Raw genomic sequence first — 13,957 nt, 5'->3', positions numbered from 1 at the left:
TTGTGAAGGCCAGATCATCTGTTGCAGCACTCCATCACTCTCCTTCTTGGTCAAATAGCCCTTTTACAGCCTGGAGGTGTGTTGGGTCATTGTCCTGTTGAAAAACAAATGATAGTCCCACTAAGCGCAAACCATTGCTGCAGAATGCTGTGGAAGCCATGCTAGTTAAGTGCGCCTTGAACTCTAAATAAATCACATACAGTGTCACCTTCAATGCACCATCACACCCCCTCCATGCTTCAGGGTGGGAACCACACATGCAGAGATCATCCGTTCACCTACTCTGCGTCACAAAGACATGGCGGTTGGAACCAAAAATCTCACATTTGGACTCATCAGACCAAAGGACAGCTACTACTGCATCAATATGTTTTGACCATGACAGTTTACAATCTGGGGTTACTCCAAGCAGTTTATTCATCTAAACTTGCTCAATTTCCACATGATTTATTACAAGATTTAGTTGAGGTTTAGGGTTTAGTGAGTGATTTGTCCCAAATACAATGCTTTTAGTTTTAGAAATATTTAGGGCTAACTTATTCCTTGCCACCCACTCTGAAACTAACTGCCGCTCTTTGTTGAGAGTTGCAGTCATTTCAGTCGCTGTAGTAGCTGACGTGTATAGTGTTGAGTCATCTGCATACATAGACTGTCATGTACTGTCATGTTGTCTTGTCTCTGTCCTTTCCCTTCACCCTGTCTCCCTCTGCTGGTCGTGTTAGGTTACCTTTTCTCCCCCGCTTTCCCCCAGCTGTCCCTTGTCTCCTCTAACTACCCATTCACCCCGTTCCCCACCTGTTCCCTTTTTCCCTCTGATTAGGTCCCTATATCTCTCTCTGTTTCTGCTCCTGTCCTTGTCGGATTCTTGTTTGTTTGTGTCATTCATGCCTGAACCAGACTGCCGTCATGTTTGCTGTAACCTTGTCCTGTCCTGTCGGAATCTGCCGGTCCATCTGAGCCTACCTATGTTTGGTAATTAAAGAAGCTCTGTTTAAGTTGATTCGCTTTTGGGTCCTCATTCACGCACCGTAACAGAAGAATCCGACCAAGAATGGACCCAGCGACTTCGGATCCTCTCCACTCAGCCGTCGAGATCCAGGGAGCGATGCTAGGCAGACACAAGCAGGAATTGTCTGCTGCTCGACATGCCGTTGAGACCCTGGCCACCCAAGTCTCCAACCTCACAGAACAGGTTCACCATCTCCGCCTCGATCCACCGGCCACTTCCAGGGCTTTCGAATCTCCGGAGCCCAGAATCAATAACCCGCCGTGTTACTCTGGGGAGCCCACTGAATGCCGCTCGTTCCTCACCCAGTGTGATATTGTGTTTTCTCTCCAGCCCAACACTTACTCCAGGAGCACTGCTCGTGTCGCCTACGTCATATCTCTCCTTATTGGACGGGCTCGTGAGTGGGGCACGGCAATCTGGGAGGCAAGGGCTGAGTGTACTAACCAGTATCAAGACTTTAAGGAGGAGATGATACGGGTTTTTGATCGATCTGTTTTTGGGGAGGAGGCTTCCAGGGCCCTGTCTTCCCTATGTCAAGGCAATCGATCCATAACAGACTACTCTATTGAGTTTCGCACTCTTGCTGTCTCCAGTGGCTGGAACGAGCCGGCCTTGCTCGCTCGTCTTCTGGAGGGTTTCCGCGCAGAGGTAAAGGATGAGATTCTCTCCCGGGAGGTTCCTTCCAGCGTGGATTCCTTGATTGAACTCGCTATTCGCATTGAGCGACGGGTTGATCTTCGTCACCGAGCTCGTGGAAAGGAGCTCGCGCTCTCCGTCGCCTCCCTCTCCGCATCACTACCATCTTCCTCTGCCGGCTCGGGTGCTGAGCCCATGCAGCTGGGAGGTATCCGCATCTCGACTAAGGAGAGGGAACGGAGAATCACCAACCGCCTCTGTCTCTATTGCGGTTCCGCTGGTCATTTTGTCACTTCATGTCCAGTAAAAGGCCAGAGCTCGTCAGTAAGCGGAGGGCTACTGGTGAGCGCTACTACTCCTGTCTCTCCTTCAAGATCCTGCACTACCTTGTCGGTCCATCTACGCTGGACCGGTTCGTCAGCTTCCTGCAGTGCCTTAATAGACTCTGGGGCGGAGGGCTGTTTTATGGACGAGACCTGGGCTCGGGAACATGACATTCCTCTCAGACAGTTAAAGGAGCCCACGGCCTTGTTCGCCCTGGATGGTAGTCCTCTCCCCAGGATTCAGCGTGAGACGCTACCTTTAACCCTCACTGTTTCTGGTAATCATAGTGAAACCATTTCTTTTTTAATTTTTCGTTCACCTTTTACACCTGTTGTTTTGGGCCATCCCTGGCTAGTTTGTCATAATCCTTCCATTAATTGGTCTAGTAATTCTATCCTCTCCTGGAACGTCTCTTGTCATGTGAAATGTTTAATGTCTGCTATCCCTCCTGTTTCCTCTGTCTCTTCTTCACAGGAGGAGCCTGGTGATTTGACAGGGGTGCCGGAGGAATATCACGATCTGCGCACGGTGTTCAGTCGGTCCAGGGCCACCTCTCTTCCTCCACACCGGTCGTATGATTGTAGTATTGATCTCCTTCCGGGAACCACCCCCCCCCGGGGTAGACTATACTCTCTGTCGGCTCCCGAACGTAAGGCTCTCGAAGATTATTTGTCTGTAGCTCTTGACGCCGGTACCATAGTCCCCTCCTCCTCTCCCGCCGGAGCGGGGTTTTTTTTTGTCAAGAAGAAGGACGGGTCTCTGCGCCCCTGCATAGATTATCGAGGGCTGAATGACATAACAGTGAAGAATCGTTATCCGCTTCCTCTTATGTCTTCAGCCTTCGAGATCCTGCAGGGAGCCAGGTTTTTCACTAAGTTGGACCTTCGTAACGCTTACCATCTCGTGCGCATCAGGGAGGGGGACGAGTGGAAGACGGCGTTTAACACTCCGTTAGGGCACTTTGAATACCGGGTTCTTCCTTTCGGCCTCGCTAACGCTCCAGCTGTCTTTCAGGCATTAGTCAATGATGTCCTGAGAGACATGCTGAACATCTTTGTTTTCGTTTACCTTGACGATATCCTGATTTTTTCACCGTCACTCCAGATTCATGTTCAGCACGTTCGACGTGTCCTCCAGCGCCTTTTAGAGAATTGTCTTTTTGTGAAGGCTGAGAAGTGCACTTTTCATGCCTCCTCCGTCACATTTCTCGGTTCTGTTATTTCCGCTGAAGGCATTAAGATGGATCCCGCTAAGGTCCAAGCTGTCATTGATTGGCCCGTCCCTAAGTCACGCGTCGAGCTGCAGCGCTTTCTCGGCTTCGCGAACTTCTATCGTCGTTTCATCCGTAATTTCGGTCAGGTGGCAGCTCCTCTCACAGCCCTTACTTCTGTCAAGACGTGCTTTAAGTGGTCCGTTTCCGCCCAGGGAGCTTTTGATCTCCTCAAGAATCGTTTTACATCCGCTCCTATCCTTGTTACACCTGACGTCTCTAGACAGTTCGTTGTCGAGGTTGACGCGTCAGAGGTGGGAGTGGGAGCCATCCTTTCTCAGCGCTCCCTCTCTGACGACAAGGTCCACCCATGCGCGTATTTTTCTCATCGCCTGTCGCCGTCGGAACGTAACTATGATGTGGGTAACCGCGAACTGCTCGCCATCCGGTTAGCCCTAGGCGAATGGCGACAGTGGTTGGAGGGGGCGACCGTTCCTTTTGTCGTTTGGACTGACCATAGGAACCTTGAGTACATCCGTTCTGCCAAACGACTTAATGCGCGTCAGGCGCGTTGGGCGCTGTTTTTCGCTCGTTTCGAGTTCGTGATTTCTTATCGTCCGGGCTCTAAGAACACCAAGCCTGATGCTTTGTCTCGTCTCTTCAGTTCTTCAGTAGCCTCCACTGACCCCGAGGGGATTCTCCCTGAGGGGCGTGTTGTCGGGTTGACTGTCTGGGGAATTGAGAGGCAGGTAAAGCAAGCACTCACTCAAACTCCGTCGCCGCGCGCTTGTCCTAGGAACCTTCTTTTCGTTCCCGTTCCTACTCGTCTGGCCGTTCTTCAGTGGGCTCACTCTGCCAAGTTAGCCGGCCACCCTGGCGTTCGGGGTACGCTTGCTTCCATTCGCCAGCGTTTCTGGTGGCCCACCCGGGAGCATGACACGCGTCGTTTCGTGGCTGCTTGTTCGGTCTGCGCGCAGACTAAGTCCGGTAACTCTCCTCCTGCCGGCCGTCTCAGGCCGCTTCCTATTCCCTCTCGACCGTGGTCTCACATCGCCTTAGATTTTGTCACCGGACTGCCTTCGTCAGCGGGGAAGACTGTTATTCTTACGGTTGTCGATAGGTTCTCTAAGGCGGCTCATTTCATTCCCCTTGCTAAGCTTCCTTCTGCTAAAGAGACGGCACAAATCATCATCGAGAATGTTTTCAGAATTCATGGCCTTCCGTCAGACGTTGTTTCGGACAGAGGTCCGCAATTCACGTCTCAATTTTGGAGGGAGTTTTGCCGTTTGATTGGGGCTTCCGTCAGTCTCTCTTCCGGCTTTCACCCCCAGTCTAACGGTCAAGCAGAACGGGCCAATCAGACTATTGGTCGCATCTTACGCAGTCTTTCTTTTCGCAACCCTGCGTCTTGGTCAGAACAGCTCCCCTGGGCAGAATACGCCCACAACTCGCTTCCTTCGTCTGCGACCGGGCTATCTCCTTTTCAGAGTAGCCTCGGGTACCAGCCTCCGTTGTTCTCATCTCAGTTCGCCGAGTCCAGCGTCCCCTGCGCTCAGGCTTTTGTCCAACGTTGCGAGCGCACCTGGAAGAGGGTCAGGTCTGCACTTTGCCGTTATAGGGCGCAGACTGTGAGAGCTGCTAATAAGCGTAGAACGAAGAGCCCTAGATATTGTCGCGGTCAGAGAGTTTGGCTCTCCACTCAGAACCTTCCCCTTAAGACGGCTTCTCGCAAGTTGACCCCGCGGTTCATTGGTCCATTCCGTATCTCTCAGGTCATTAATCCTGTCGCAGTGCGACTTCTTCTTCCGCGATATCTTCGTCGCGTCCACCCGGTCTTCCATGTCTCCTGTGTTAAGCCCGTTCTTCGCGCCCCCGCTCGTCTTCCCCCCCCCCCCCCATCCTTGTCGAGGGCGCACCTATCTACAGGGTCCGTAAAATCTTGGACATGCGTCCTCGGGGCCGTGGTCATCAGTACCTAGTTGACTGGGAGGGGTACGGTCCTGAGGAGAGGAGTTGGGTTCCCTCTCGGGACGTGCTGGACCGTGCGCTGATTGATGATTTCCTCCGTTGCCGCCAGGTTTCCTCCTCGAGTGCGCCAGGAGGCGCTCGGTGAGTGGGGGGGTACTGTCATGTACTGTCATGTTGTCTTGTCTCTGTCCTTTCCCTTCACCCTGTCTCCCTCTGCTGGTCGTGTTAGGTTACCTTTTCTCCCCCGCTTTCCCCCAGCTGTCCCTTGTCTCCTCTAACTACCCATTCACCCCGTTCCCCACCTGTTCCCTTTTTCCCTCTGATTAGGTCCCTATATCTCTCTCTGTTTCTGCTCCTGTCCTTGTCGGATTCTTGTTTGTTTGTGTCATTCATGCCTGAACCAGACTGCCGTCATGTTTGCTGTAACCTTGTCCTGTCCTGTCGGAATCTGCCGGTCCATCTGAGCCTACCTATGTTTGGTAATTAAAGAAGCTCTGTTTAAGTTGATTCGCTTTTGGGTCCTCATTCACGCACCGTAACATAGACACTCTGGCTTTACTCAAAGTTAGTGGCATGTCGTTAGTAAATTTGAAAAATGCAAGGGGCCTAAACAGCTACCCTGGGGAATTCCTGATTCTAACTGGATTATATTTGAGAGGCTTCCATTAAAGAACACCCTCTGTGTTATGTTAGACAAGTAACTCTTTATCTACATTATAGCAGGGGGTGTAAAGCCATAACACATATGTTTTTCGGGCAGCAGACTATGTCAATGTCAAAAACTGCACTGAAGTCTAACAAGACAGCCCCCACAATCATTTTATCATCTATTTCTCTCAGCCAATCATCAGTCATTTGTGTAAGTGCAGTGCTTGTTGAGTGTCCTTCCCTATAAGCATGCTGAAATTCTGATATGTAGTGCCTTATACCGCTGTGCCACTCGGGAGCCCGACAGCAACTTTGACTGGAGTTGTAAAACCAGGCAGGCAGACTAATAGAGATGAGCCGTGATAAACTCAGCAAAAAATAAACGTCCTCTCACTGTCAACTGCATTTATTTTCAGCAAACGTAACATGTGTAAACGTGTAACCTTTCAGGGTATGTCGATATAGGACTCGTTTTACTGTGGATAAGGATACTTTTGTACCTGTTTCCTCCAGCGTCTTCACAAGGTCCTTTGCTGTTGTTCTGGGATTGATTTGCACTTTTCACACCAAAGTACGTTCATCTCTAGGAGACAGAACGCGTATCCTTCCTGAGTGGTATGACGGCTAGTGTCCCATGGTGTTTATACTTTCATACTATTGTTTGTACAGACGAACGTGGTACCTTCAGGCGTTTGGAAATTGCTCCCAAGGATGAACCAGACTTTCAAGTCAGTAGAAAGGCCTCTTGGAGTGGGTTCTTCACACGAGGAATTCAAAAGAGAGGTCTTGGCTGAGGTCTTGGCTGATTTATTTTGATTTTCCCATTATGTCAAGCAAAGAGGCACTGAGTTTGAAGGTAGGCCTTGAAATACATACACAGGTACACCTCCAATCTACTCAAATGGTGTCAATTAGCCTATCAGAAGCTTCTAAAGCCCTGACATAATTTTCTGGAATTTTCCATGCTGTTTAAAGGCACAGTCAATTTAGTGTATGTGAACTTCTGATCCACTGGAATTGTGAAACAGTGAAATAAGTGAAATAATCTGTCTGTAAACACTTGTTGGAATAATTACTTGTGTCATGCACAAAGTAGATGTCCTAACCGACTTGCAAAAACTATAGTTTGTTAACAAGAAATTTGTGGAGTGGTTGAAAAACGAGTTTTAATGACGCCAACCTAAGTGTATGTAAACTTCCGACTTCAACTGTAACATGATTCAACAACTGAGACATAAACTGAACAAGTTCCACAGACATGTGACTGACAGAAATTGAATAATGTATCCCTGAACAAAGGGGGGTCAAAATCAAAAGTAACAGTCAGTATCTGGTGTGGCCACCAGCTGCATTAAGTACTGCAGTGCATCTCCTCCTCATGGATTGCACCAGATTTGCCAGTTCTTGCTGTGAGAGTTTACCCCACTCTTCCACCAAGGCACCTGCAAGTTCCCAGACATTTCTGGGGGGAATGGCCCTAGCTCTCACCCTCGGATCCAACAGGTCCCAGACGTGCTCAATGGGATTGAGATCCGGGCTCTTCGCTGACCATGGCAGAACACTGATATTCCTGTCTTGCAGGAAATCACCCACAGAACGAGCAGTATGGCTGGTGGCATTGTCATACAGGAGGGTCATGTCAGGATGAGCCTGCTAGAAGGGTACCACATGAGGGAGGAGGATGTCTTCCCTGTAACGCACAGCGTTGAGATTGCCTGTAATGAAAACAAACTCAGTCCGATGATGCTGTGACACACCGCCCTAGACCATGATGGACTCCGAATCGATCCCGCTCCAGAGTACAGGCTTCGGTGTAACGCTCATTCCTTCGACGATAAACGCGAATCTGACCATCACCCCTGTTGAGACAAAAACGTAACTCGTCAGTGAAGAGCACTTTCTGCCAGTCCTGTCTGGTCCAGCGACGGTGGGTTTGTGCCCATAGGTGACGTTGTTGCTGGTGATGTCTGGTGAGGACCTGCCTTACATCAGGCCTGCAAGCCCTCAGTCCAGCCTCTTTCAGCCTATTGCGGACAGTCTGAGCACTGATGGAGGGATTGTGTGTTGGTGGTGTAACTCGGGCAATTGTTGTTGCCATCCTGTACCTGTCCCGCAGGTGTGATGTTCGCATGTACTGATCCTGTGCGGGTGTTGTTAGACGTGGTCTGCCACTGCAAGGACGATCAGCTGTCCGTCCTGTCTCCCTGTAGCGCTGTGTTAGGCGTCTCACTGGACGGACATTTCAATTTATTGCCCTGGCCACATCTGCAGTCCTCATGCCTCCTTGCAGCATGCCTAAGGCACGTTCACGCAGATGAGCAGGGACCCAATCAGTAGAAAGGCCTCTTTAGTTCTAAGTTTTCATAACTTTGACCTTAAATGCCTACCGTCTGTAAGCTGTTAGTGTCTTAATGACCGTTCCACCGGTGCTTGTTCATTAATTGTTTATGGTTCATTGAACAAGCATGGGAAACAGTGTTAAAACCCTTTACCATGAAGATCTGTGAAGTTATTTTGGATTTTTACTAATTATCTTTGAAAGACAGGGACCTGAAAAAGGAACGTTTCTTTTTTTGCTGAGTTTACATCACACATTTCTGGGATCTTTTATTTCAGCTCATGAAACATGGGACCAACACTTTACATTTTACGTTTGAGTTTAAATTTTTGTTCAGTGCAATAACTAAGGGGCTATAACATTGACACAAGACCCTGATAGGAGGACTTATGATACAAGAACAACAACTAACTTGAGTAAGGAAGTAATCTGGAAAGAAATCAAAGCAATCAACAAAGAGAAACTCCATAGCCCTAGTAGGCCTACAGATCATCAGTACTGTCTGCGTGTGTATATCAGAAGCCTATACACAAACAGAATCCCTGTGTCCTTTGAAAAGGTCTGTAGTGAACTGTGATGCTTTATATTAATAGCATTACTACGTTTCTGGAAGCAATGCTGATTAAATATTCATTGACTTTGATTACAGTGAAATTAAGACTGAAGCCTCGTCTCAAATCCAGAGGAATAATGGCACTGTAAATAATGCATTGTTCCTAAATCGAGAACAGCAGATTTGACGCCCCTACCCTGATTGTTTAGCCATTTGTCTGAGGCAGTCATTCTCTGTGTACATATTTAGATATCACTGCAGTGGCACTCTGACAGCAAGATGGCTCTCACAGGCTGTCTTGACTTTGGAAAACTTAGTGGAGAGGTATGAGCACACTGGGCGAGGTTAGGCTGACTGATATTATAATTGTACTGTAGTTTGGTTGTATGACCATGTCATCAATAATCAAGGGTCTTGCTGTCCATTTTGTGTCCTTTTTGCGGGCGGACGGGCGGGTGTGCGTGCGTGCGAGTGGGTGGGCGGGTGTGCGTGCGTGCGTGCGGGTGGGTGGGTGGGTGGGTGGAGTTCTCAACAGAACAGCCCCGTTTAATGTCTACTTAACTTTCTGAGTCATATACATTGTCATCAGTTAGTGATTAGATGTATACCTTTTAAGTAAAGATTGGAAATGCATTCATATTTATATTCCTTGGCACATCAACTGTTTTCTCAGCTTAACACAAACTCATATGATGAGGAAGGGTTAGAGTAGAAAGGGAGAGTGAGGAAAAAAACTATTTATTTCCTCTTTTTAAGTTTCAGCATCGGTCATTTAGCTGGCTTGTTTATTTAAATGTTAATGTGCCGCAAGTGAAACATGCATTGCAAATCGAGTTGAGAAGAAAGTGGACTTCAAATAAGAAGTGGCAAGCGCTTGCTTTTGAAAGAGCCTGCGTGAGTTTATCTTTGTCCTTTTCTCGGGTTTTAAGAGGGCTACAAAGTTGGGAGTTTTGTGTGAAGATGACATCTCCCCTGTGACTGTGAATAATTAATGATAAATTATTCCATTCTCGACCAACACTACCGCCACCATCACCATCCACACCAATCCCTTTGTGCCAGATAAGTATTACAATTTCAGTCTTATCAGTCTTCTAGGACTTGAGATGTAGAAGTTCCTGTCAGTCGGCGAAAGCTGTGAAGTGTCAGCCTTGTGACATTATGTTAAAATAAACCATAAACCTTGATTAACTGTGACCTGACACGCCACCACTCTCCTCTCAAATAAAGAGGCTGCTATTTTTTGGGGGGAGGGGTGGGCAGACACAAGAAGAAAGTTACAGAAAGGGTTTTATACATTCACGTTTTATTAGCCTCGTGTATGGGATACGCATGGTATACATTGTCCAAAGAAATGCTTACTTGCAGGTTTCTTCTCTGCAATGCAACAACAATAAGAAATAATACAAGATGAGGATACGAACATAAAGTAAATGGCTCAGTAGAATATCATATATTTTTTAGCATACGTATAATACAGAAAGGAACCATTTATAGTCCAATATTTATACATGAATTGGGGAGGGGGGATTGGGTGGCAGAGTCTGGGAGCAGCAGTTGTGTTGTGTGTGTAGCATGAATGTACAGTTGGAGTCATTAAAACTAGTTTTTCAACCACTCCACAAATTTCTTGTTAACAAACTATAGTTTTGGCAAGTCGGTTAGGACATCTACTTTGTGCATGACACAATACATTTTTCCAACAATTGTTTACAGACAGATTATTTCCCTTATAATTCTCCGTATCACAATTCCAGTGTGTCAGATGTTTACATACACTAAGTTGACTGTGCCTTTAAACAGCTTGGAAAATTCCAGAAAATGATGTCATGGCTTTAGAAGCTTCTGATAGGCGAATTGACATCATTTGAGTCAATTGGAGGTGTACCTGTGGATCTATTTCAAGGCCAACCTTCAAACTCAGTTCCTCTTTGCTTGACATCATAAGAAAATCAAAAGAAATCAGCCAAGAAAACAAATTGTAGACCTCCACAAGTCTGGTTCATCCTTGGGAGCAATTTCCAAACGCCTGAAGGTACCACATTCATCTGTACAACCAATAGTATGCAAGTATAAACACCATGCGTCCAACCAGCCATCATACCACTCAGGAAGGAGACGCGTTCTGTCTCCTAGATATGAACGTACTTTGGTGCGAAAAGTGCAAATCAATCCCAGAACAACAAAAAAAGGACCTTGTGAAGGTGCTGGAGGAAACAGGTACAAAAGTATCTATATCCACAGTAAAATGAGTCCTATATCGACATAACCTGAAAGACCCCTCAGCAAGGAAGAAGCCACTGCTCCAAAACCGCCATAAAAAAGCTAGACTAAGGTTTGCAACTGCACATGGCGACAAAGATCGTACTTTTTGGAGAAATGTCCTCTGGTCTGATGAGACAAAAATAGAACTGTTTAGTCATAATGACCATCGTTATGTTTGGCGGAAAAAGGGGAATGCTTGCAAGCTGAAGAACACCATCCCAACCGTGAAGCACGGGGGTGGCAGCATCATGTTGTGGGTGTGCTTTGCTGCAGGAGGGACTAGTGCACTTCACAAAATAGATGGCATCATGAGGGAGGAAAATTATGTAGATATATTGAAGCAACATCTCAAGACATCAGTCAGGAAGTTAATGCTTGGTCACAAATGGGTCTTTCAAAATGGACAATGACCCCAATCATAATTCCAAAGTTGTGGCAAAATGGCTTAAGGACCACACAATCAAGGTATTGGAGTGGCTAGTTTTGGCAAGTCGGTTAGGACATCTACTTTGCACATGACACAAGTAATTTTTCCAACAATTGTTTACAGACAGATTATTTCACTTATAATTAAATGTATCACAATTCCAGTGTGTCAGAAGTTTACATACACTAAGTTGACTGTAAACTTCTGACCCACTGGAATTGTGACACAGTGAATGTAAGTGAAATAATCTGTCTGTAAACAATTGTTGGAATAATTACTTGTGTCATGCACAAAGTAGATGTCCTAACCGACTTGCCAAAACTATAGTTTGTTAACAAGAAATTTGTGGAGTGGTTGAAAAACAAGTTTTAATGACTCCAACCTAGTGTATGTAAACTTCCGACTTCAACTGTATGTCACTCCCTTTGGTTTCTTCCCCAGTCGTCATTGTTCCTGTTTCATGTCGGTTCGTGTTTCTTTTGTTCATTTATGAATGAAATGTATTCACTCGCTTCCCGACTCTCAGCGTACATCGTTACATTCCTTTGTTAGTATGAATTATTTTGACCTAAATTGTTTTTGTTTTATAGATGAGTACTGAATTGCATAGTCTCCAAAGGCACATTTGAAAGTGTCCATACAATAAGGGGATCTGTTGTACCTACACTATCGTTCAAAAGTTTGGGGTCACATAGAAATGTCCTTGTTTTTGAAAGAAAAGCAAAACATTTTTTGGTCATTAAAATAACATCAAATTGATCAGAAATAGTGTAGACGTTGAATGTTATAAATGGCTATTGTAGCTGGAAACGGCTGATTTTGGGGGGGGGGGGGGTTTTGTTGAATTTCACCTCCCTTTCTCCTCAATTTCGTGGTATCCAATTGTTATTAGTTACTATCTTGTATCATCGCTACAACTCTCGTACGGGCTTGGGAGAGACGAAGGTCGAAAGCCATGCTTCCTCTGAAACACAACCCAACCAAGCTGCACTGCTTCTTAAGACAGCGCGCATCCAACCCGGAAGCCAGTCGCACCAATGTGTCGGAGGAAACACCGTGCACCTGGCGACCTGGTTAGCGTGCGCTGCGCCTGTCCCGCCCCAGGAGTCGCTAGTGCACGATGAGACAAGGTTATCCCTACCGGCCAAACCCTCCCAAACCCGGACGACGCTAGGCCAATTGTGCGTTGCCCCACGGACCTCCCGGTCACGACCGGCTTGCGACAGAGCCTGGGCGCGAACCCAGAGTCTCTGGTGGCACAGCTAGCACTGCGATGCAGTGTCCTAGACCACTGCGCCACCCGTGAGGCTGGAAACGGCTGATTTTTAATGGAATATCTACATAGGCGTACAGTGGCCCATTCTCAGCAACCATCACTCCTGTGTTCCAATGGCACGTTGTTTTAGCTAATCCAAGTTTATAATTTTAAAAGTCTAATTGATCATTAGAAAACCAGTTTGCAGGGGGCCTCCCGGGTGGCGCAGTGGTTAAGGGCGCTGTACTGCAGCGCCAGCTGTGCCATCAGAGTCCTGGGTTCGCGCCCAGGCTCTGTCGTAACCGGCCGTGACCGGGAGGTCCGTGGGGCGACGCACAATTGGCCTAGCGTCGCCCGGGTTAGGGAGGGCTTGGTCGGTAGGGGTGTCCTTGTCTCATCGCGCACCAGCGACTCCTGTGGCGGGCTGGGCGCAGTGTACGCTAGCCAAGGTGGCCAGGTGCACAGTGTTTCCTCCGGCGCATTGGTGCGGCTGGCTTCCGGGTTGGATGTGCGCTGTGTTAAAGAAGCAGCGGCTTGGTTGGTTGTGTATCGGAGGACGCATGACTTTCAACCTTCGTCTCTCCCGAGCCCGTACGGGAGTTGTAGCGATGAGACAAGATAGTAGCTACTACAACAATTGGATACCACAAAATTGGGGAGAAAAAGGGGTAAAATTCAAAAAAAAAAATATATAAAAAATAAAAGAAAACCAGTTTGCAATTGTTAGCACTGTAGCACTGCCTTCATTTCTCAGAACAAGAATAGACTGACAAGTTCTTTAATCGAACCCACATGCTGATACTCAAGTAGTCTAAAGAAGGCCAGTTTTATTGCTTCTTTAATCAGTGCAACAGTTTTCAGCTTATGTTGGGATAAGTCAGTTATATATTTTTCTGGTCTGATTAAAAACAAGTGGTCATCCAATCGGCTTTGGTTACATTTCCAATATCCTCGCCCACGTGGAAATTCTGTAAGAGTATACAGTATATATACAGTATATGCCAATCATTTGATAGTCCGACCACATTCTGTACCCTATCAACACTTTATAAACTTTTGGTGCAAGTGAGAATGACATAAGAAAGTCAAGATGACTAGCTTGATTGAGCCTTTTTTTTTGTTGTGAGAATACTTGATTTTTTTTTTTTAATTATTCCTGGTGTTTCTACATTTAATTTTTTTATTTTTACCAAAAACAAAAATCCTCCCACAAAAATAACATTAAAAAACATTTGGAGGGTCCAAAAAATTATCCCGTGGGCTGGTTTTGGCTCGCTGGTTTTGGCCTGTTACCAACTCCCGCTCTAGTGGCTCCGATGCAATC

General features: G+C 46.9%; 1 protein-coding gene across 1 annotated transcript in view; it reads left to right on the top strand.

The window, feature by feature from the left end:
- The window catches only part of LOC139410181 (AGBL carboxypeptidase 4), a 409,027-nt gene that overhangs the window by 321,438 nt on the left and 73,632 nt on the right, over positions 1-13,957 (top strand). The window lies entirely within an intron of this gene.

Source organism: Oncorhynchus clarkii, chromosome 5, assembly GCF_045791955.1.
Source record: "Oncorhynchus clarkii lewisi isolate Uvic-CL-2024 chromosome 5, UVic_Ocla_1.0, whole genome shotgun sequence".
Lineage (NCBI taxonomy): Eukaryota > Metazoa > Chordata > Actinopteri > Salmoniformes > Salmonidae > Oncorhynchus > Oncorhynchus clarkii.
Note: the sequence above shows the minus strand (reverse complement) of the source record. Positions and strands in the feature narration are given on the sequence as shown.